A 7680-nucleotide genomic window follows, 5' to 3' on the forward strand; every position below is an offset into this window, starting at 1 on the left:
CTCCCAGCAGAAAAAAAAAATAGTAAAGAGAAAGTCTCTATTATTTAAGATACTGGTAAAACAATAGGAGGACCAGGGTGGTTGTGATTGAAGTAGAGTGAACAAGGGAGAGAGTGGTAAATGGACAGGAACCTGATCATAGAGAACATATCAGCCATAGACTGGGATTTGGATTTCACTCTGAGTGTAATAGGAAGAAATTGAAGGGTTATGAGGAAGGAAATAACGCTGTGTTCCTTGCAGTTTAAAGGCTCCTGTGAGGAAGAGAAACTATTGGAGAACAAGAATGGAACTGAGAAGGCAAGTCCATATTGTATGGTGATAATGCAGGTGAGGTATCTCATCCTTTGACCTAGGGGACGGGCAGTGTAGGTGATGAGAAAAGGTCAGATTTGGGGTAGAATGATGACATATTCCTACAGATGGAAAGATGACATGATGTTTCAATGGATTGGATATGGCATGTGAAAGAAAGTGAGAAATTAAGGATGCATTCCAAATATTTTGACCTTAGCAACTGGAGGTACTATTTACTGAGATGAGGAACATTGGGGAAAGAGCAGTTTAGGGAAGGGAAATCAGGAGTTCGATTTTGGGTATGACACATTTGAGATTCACACTGGAATTCCAAGTCAGGTGGTAATACTACAGAGCTAGAACTGCAGCACTGTAAGATCAGAATTTATGTAGTCCAAAGTTTTCATTTGCTAGATGAGGGAAATGAGAAAAAGAGAGTCTGTATTCATGTGTATTCAATGAAATCACAAAGTTAGGTCTAAGGTATATGTTTCAGAATGATGGATGCACAATACATTCAGTAAAATGTGAATTTTTTTTTTTACTTTCTTTATTGTATAGTATAACATATATACAAAGCAAAGAAATAAAAAAACAATTGCTTTCAAAGCACTCTTCAAAAAGTGGTTACAGGATAGATCCCAGAGTTTGTCATGGGCTACCATACAGTCCTCCCATATTTTTCCTTCTAGCTGCTCTAGAATATAGGAGGCTAGATGGCTTAAATACTCTTTATCATCACAATTGACTTTTTTTCCTTCTTTTTTTGTAAAAAATAGCATATATACAAAAAAGCTATACATTTCCAAGCACAGCACAATTATTTGTGGAACATGATTTTGGCTTGGGTCACAATTTCCCAATTTTAGGTTTTTACTTCTAGCTGCTCTAAAATACTGGAGACTAAAAGAGATACCACTTTAATGATTTATCATTCATATTCATTTGTTAAGTCCTAGCTTCTAAGTATAAATCCACCATCAACTTTAATCTTCCCATACCTCTCTTTGGGGTTGTTTGGGCAATTCTAATTTTTTGATATTGTAAGGGTCTGTCACTAATATGGGGTAGGGAGATGGAACTATCCGATGTTCTGGAGAGGCTGGGCTAGATTTCAGAACTTATCTGGACCAGTCTGGACCAGGGACCCATCTGGAGCTTGTAGGTTTCTGGAAAGTTACTCTAGTGCCTGGAACCCTTGTGGAATCTTATATATTACCCTAGGTGTTCTTTAGGATTGGCTGGAATAGTCCTGGTTGGGGGTTGGCAGGTTATGATAGGCAGCAAGGTCTATCCTACACTTGCGTAAGAGCAACATCCAGAGTAACCTCTCAACTCTATTTGAACTCTCCCTGTCACTGATACTTTATTAATTACACTTCATTAATTATACTTTATTAATTACAATTCATCCCATGGAGTCCTCTCGCACGTCACCAGGGAGACTTTCACCCCTGGGTGTGACATCTCACATAGAGGGGAGGGCAGTAATTTCACTTGCAGAGTTGGGCTTAGAGAGACTAAGGCCACATCTGAGCAACAACAGAGGTCCTCCAGAAGTAACTCTCAGGCATGCCTATAGGTAGTCTAAGCTACTCCGCTACCTACATAAATTTCACAAGAGTAAGCCTCATGATTGAGCGCATGGCCTATTGATTTGGGTGTCCCTAAAGTTTGACACAATATCAGGGGATTCCTTGATGGTAAGGTTCAATAGTTCCATAGTTTGTTATATATATATAACATATATATGGTCTATTATAGAGTTAAGAGGAGGTTTATTATTAGAGTTAAGAGGAGGTTTAGATTTCCTATTTGGTGAGGGTGTGTTTATTTGTTTTCTGTCTCTTGGAAACAATGAAATTATCTAAAATTGAGAATGTTGATGGACTGTGGACTTTGGGCCCTCTACATGATGCCTGATGAATGCAGGTGCCTGAAGGATGCACTGACAGAGAAGTAGATTGGCAAATGATGGTGTATACTTATGAATGAAGGTTGTGCTGCTACAAAACGGAACAATGTTGTGAGACAGGCAACGATGTGAATGAACATGTGGGGTATTTGGTGAGACAAAATAAGCCAGAAACAAAGAAACAACAATGGTACAGTCACCTTTAGAAAATGTTTATAAGAAAACAGGGGCCTAGGTTGCAAGCTTTTAGAGCAGACGCATTAAGTCCGGAGTGGTGATTATTATTTCTCGATTTTGAGAGGCTGTTTCATATATATATATATATCACCTGATTATTAGAGATAAGAATGAAGCCGAACAGATTGGAGTTAAAGTAACTCAGAATGTACCGATAAGGAAGACAGTGTCTATATTTTAGAACCACACATACTCTTTAAGACCAATAGAAGAAAAGTTTTTTTGATCTGGAACTGAAATTTTCTGTAATGTATCATCTAATTCAACTTATCTGTATAGCTCATTTGAAAAACTGAAACACAGGAAGCATAGAATAAGAAAGAGGTCCTGTAATCTGTATAGATTATTGTAATGCCTGGAAACATCCTAGAGTATACTAAGCAGATAATCAAAAAAAGATCTGCAAAGTTCCCTGAGGGAGGGTAGAAAATGTGCAATATTTGAAATGACTCTAAAAATGTGAAGGAAATAATTTTGAAGTCCAGATTAGTTTTAAAAACTCTTTCCAAACATTTTAATAGTGATGGATTAGTAGTTTTGTGTATATTAATTAAAATTAAATCTATTTCTAATCTATTATTATCAGGTTTTAAATGTAATTTAGCAATTCTATGTAATTTGTAAGAAATGATTTCTTCATATTTCTCTGAGACAAACTCTCATTTAGACATTTGCTTTAAATATATGTTTCACGCTTATAGAAAATTGATTTGCTATATTTTTTCTGGGACACATAGCTATTGCACAAGCAATACTCCATACCAAAATAATACAATGCAGAATTTTGGTAGGAAAAAAATATCTACCACAATTGTTACTCAAGTCTTTGACATCTATAATCCCCCAGAATGTCATATTCATATTTAGCAGTATTATTTTCATAAAATATATCATTTACAAAGCAATTACTCTTTCACCTTCTCTGAATTACTGAATCTTCTAAGTAATAATGGGGAATTTTAATACTTTTAAGCCAAAGAAGTGAACACAGACTCAATAATTAAGATAATGATAGATAAAACTATTGAGAATTTCAAGTCATATGTGATATGACTTGATCTCCAGATTCCACACTCTGGAGAGAGATGAGAGTAATACACTTGTAAGAATGATGTGCATATCTCTTGAATCTTACTAAATTAAAGCCAATTTAGAAAAAAAAAATTCTTAGTAGAGTAGAAAATATCCATAAATCTTTTCCTATGTAATTTATTAGGAGCACAAAGGAAAAAATATCTGTATTCAAGATTATAATTCAAATACTACATTTTGAGCCAAATAGAACATATATCATCAATTATGAAGACTGATAATTTGAAAAGACTCCAAGAAAATAACTATGCATTCTTGTAAACATATTCTGATTTTACACATTGCCCAGCACATTGGTGAGCTTAGAAATATTTTCAAACATATTTAACAACTAAAAAGAAATTGCTGGGGGTACAAGGATAGTTTAGTGGTAGAAATCTCGCCTGCCATGTGAGAGACCCAGGTTTGATTCCTGGTCTGTGTACTTCCCAAACAAACAAACAAACAAGCAAAACAAGCAAACAAACAAAAATTTCAACAAATGATGCTGAAATAATGGGATACTCACATGGAAAAAAAATGAAAAGTGACTCCACCATTAAAAAAAAATGCTGTTTGGTTTGTTTTATAACCAAAAATCATATCAATTACCTCTAGTGATTTTGAAATCTTTTAAAGATTTGCTAATAATGTTTGATAATAAGGGAAGGTGTCAGTTTGCAAAGTTGCTATGAAATACCACACAATGGATTGGCTTAAAAAATGGAAATTTATTGTCTCATGGTTTCAGAGGCAAGAAGTCTTGTTACTTCCCAGGTCAGTAGCAGTAGCAATCAGGTGTTAACCTTCCACATTTTGGGGTTCCTTGGTTTGAATCCCTGCTTGTCATTACATGGTGGTGTCTATTCTTTCTCTTCCTGGTTCCTGCTGATTTCTGGATTCTGACTCCTCGTTGTTTTCTCTACATCTGAATTTCATTTTTTTCAATGAAGGATTTCAATAATCCCGATTAGATCCAAAATCATTCAGTTTTGACCCATACCTTTACTAAAAATAGCATATTTGCAGTGGGTTCACACCCACAGAAATGTGGATTAACATTACAAACATGCTTGCTGCAGTATATAATTCAAATTTCCACAAGAGTTCATTCTTTCTCTTTTATGAAAAATAAATCAAATTAAAAATACATAAATTGGGTGCACGGGTAGTTCAGTGGTTAGAATGCCCGCCTTTTATGCGGGAGACCCGGGTTCAATTCCCGAACCACGCACCCCCCAAAAAAGACACATAAATTTAGATTCATTCACTTACAGTTCTAAACAAGCTTACTTGACATCAAAGCATAATTGGTGATAATTAAAATTACAAAATATAATGCCATGTTTTAATGAAATAATAAATTAAGAAAATAATGTAGAAAAGAAAGGAGCAAAGATAAAGTAGAAAGTAAAAGAAATACTAAAAAAAAGATGAAAGGAGAGAAGAAAGGAGAGCAATTAAGAAAGAAGAAATGAGAAAAGTAATAGTGTTATGATATTTTAGGTATATCCTCAAATTCAACCTTCAAAAATATTAATTTAAAAAATATATTAGCAAAATGATTAATTCTTCTGCCAAATCAGTTCTGCAAATGGGCTACTGCTACTAGCTATGTGGTGGCATGTGCAAGATACATACAGGCCTAAGTACTATTAATTAAGCATAATTGTTTACCTTAATTGATTTTTATACAATAATATTCAAATGAAAAAACTAAATAATATTACTGTTTATTACTTTTAACAGGGTTATGAAAAACTAATTATTTTAAAGGAATCAGATCAAAGGTATAATGTTTTATTGCAAATGTTTATTTTTCAAGAATGTTTAAAGTATGGCTATTGTATTCCCCTAATCAAATAAATCTTTATATGATACAATTCTCTGTCTCATAATTGGCTGGTAATATATAGCTATAATTCCCAAGTAACCAGAACAGTTTTGCAACACAATAACAAATTGTTTCATGCATTTGTTTATTCCTGTCAAAAAAAACTGATATAATAATAATATAACCCAATTGCCCCCAACTAACTCATGCAGTTGGTTGTTTTTCAAAAATCTCCATGGTTTCCTAGCTCTCCTTAAATGTCATAAAAAGAAAGCATCACTGTTAAAAGAAAAACCTCTCCTCTCCTGTTTTTTGTGCTTGGTTTTAGCCACCATTCATTCCATACATGTGAAAATAGCGGAAAAAGAAATATCAATCTAAATTTTTACTTTATCTGAAGATGCTTACCTCAAGCCAGTATGTGAAATTTTCTATTTTTTTTTTATCTAACAGAGTATTGCCAGTTGCTAGCTGATGATGAGCTTCTCTAAAATTTAAAAACAGTATAATTTAAAATTTGCCTAAAATTTCCTTAAAAATGTTTTGATCTTATTAAGAATGCATAAACTTTTACATTTACTTCTAACAAGTTTGTGTCATATAATAAGATCCTTGACAAAATCAAACTATATGCCCATGGAGTCAGAAGAAATTGAAGTAAAGTTACAAATCAATGGAAGACAATCTCTGATGTACAGAGTTGCTAACAGGGCTTTGGGATAAGGAAATAACTTGCAGAGATGGGGAAAAAAACAGAAAATAGGTTTATTCTTCTTTTGTTTTAATTTTACAATTGACTTGAAAGCTATTGACAAGATTTATAAAATATATAAAATTTAGATCATTATGTTTCTTTTATTGTCACTTTATGCTTCTAATTAACCTTATGTTTTCCATGTAACATGAGTGATTCCTGTAACAATTTCAAAAATTTTAAAATGGCATGCAATTTGTAATTTTTATGAAAGTAAGGCAAGGCATTGTTTCTAATGTTCGATGACTTTGAATATAATTTCAAATTATCATATAATATTATTTGTCATACTTTTGAAATGTTAAACATAAAATGATGTCTACTATTTATAAATATTCAAAGAGCAAATTCTGCCATTGGTAATGAAAATACTGAATTTGTTCATCAAATGTACAATTTACCTGCTTTCTGACAGAAATGAAAACAGATGGCAATATCTTTGATGTATATTGGCATACATGCTGGTTTGAAAGTATTATGCACCCTAAGAAAGCCACGTTTTGATCCTAATCCATTTTGTGGATGCAGCCATTTCTTCTAATCCCTATTCAGTACTATAGGTTGGAAATTTTAGATTATCCCCACAGAGATGTGACACACCCAATTGTGGATACTAACCTTTGATTATAGGGAGAGGTGACTCCACCCATTCCAGGTAGATCTTGATTAGTTTACTGGAGTCCTTTAAAAGAGGAAACGTTTTGGAAAAAGCTACAGCATCCACACAGCCAGAGACCTTTGGAGATGAAGAAGGAATACACCACCGGGGGAGCTTCATGAAATAAGAAGCCTAGAGAGAAAGCTAGCAGACCATGTCCACCATGTGCCTTTCCAGTTGAGAGAGAAACCCTGAATGTCATTGCCTTCTTGAACCAGCATCTTTCCCTGGATGCTTTATATTGGACATTTTCATAGTCTTGCCTTAATTTGGACATTTTCACAGCCTTATAACTTTAAACTTGCAAATTTATAAATTTCCCTTTAAAAAAACTGCTCCTTTTCTGGTATATTGCATTCTGGCAACTTGCAAACTAGAATAGCATGTTTTAATTCAGGCACACATAATTATAGATGCTCTATATCCAATCCCCACTATTAATAAAAGTGTTGCTTGTTTTCTTTTGATTTGGGGACTTCTTTTTGATAGATAGGAGTCTTATGAATAAAGAGTCTGAATGGCATTTGCTAAAATTTAACACAGCTTCATCAACTTCTGCTTTTTTCCATTGTATCCTGATAGCATTTATTCCGTAAGCAGGAGATTGGGCATGTGAAGACAGCATATATTTGGATGATTCTGCAGGATGCAGTATTTTCAATTGATGGAGTACAGGAGATTCTTCTTTTGTAAAAATTCTCCAAGAAAGTTCCCTTCAGTTAGTCACTGACTGTGTTAATAGAAAGTGGCCTTTAATCTAACCCATCATTTTGAATTTATACATTTCCACTGGGAATCTTACTCCTTTTCTGCAAAGTAATGACTTGGTCACTGTCTAGGTATCATTCTTTGTGGATAGTGAATTAAAAGTTTACCACCATCTAAAAAAAAGGGTCCATACCTTCAGAAGCAAT

The 7680-nt window shown here is 33.8% G+C and overlaps 1 non-coding gene across 1 annotated transcript; it reads left to right on the forward strand.

Annotated features, from left to right (window-relative positions):
• Positions 1-4682: 4682 nt before the first annotated feature.
• On the forward strand, positions 4683-4754 carry TRNAK-UUU (transfer RNA lysine (anticodon UUU)). Its single transcript has one exon. It is a non-coding gene; the product is annotated as a tRNA-Lys (tRNA).
• The last annotated feature ends 2926 nt before the right edge of the window (positions 4755-7680 follow it).

The sequence above is a fragment of the Tamandua tetradactyla genome, chromosome 1 (assembly GCF_023851605.1).
Source record: "Tamandua tetradactyla isolate mTamTet1 chromosome 1, mTamTet1.pri, whole genome shotgun sequence".
NCBI lineage: Eukaryota > Metazoa > Chordata > Mammalia > Pilosa > Myrmecophagidae > Tamandua > Tamandua tetradactyla.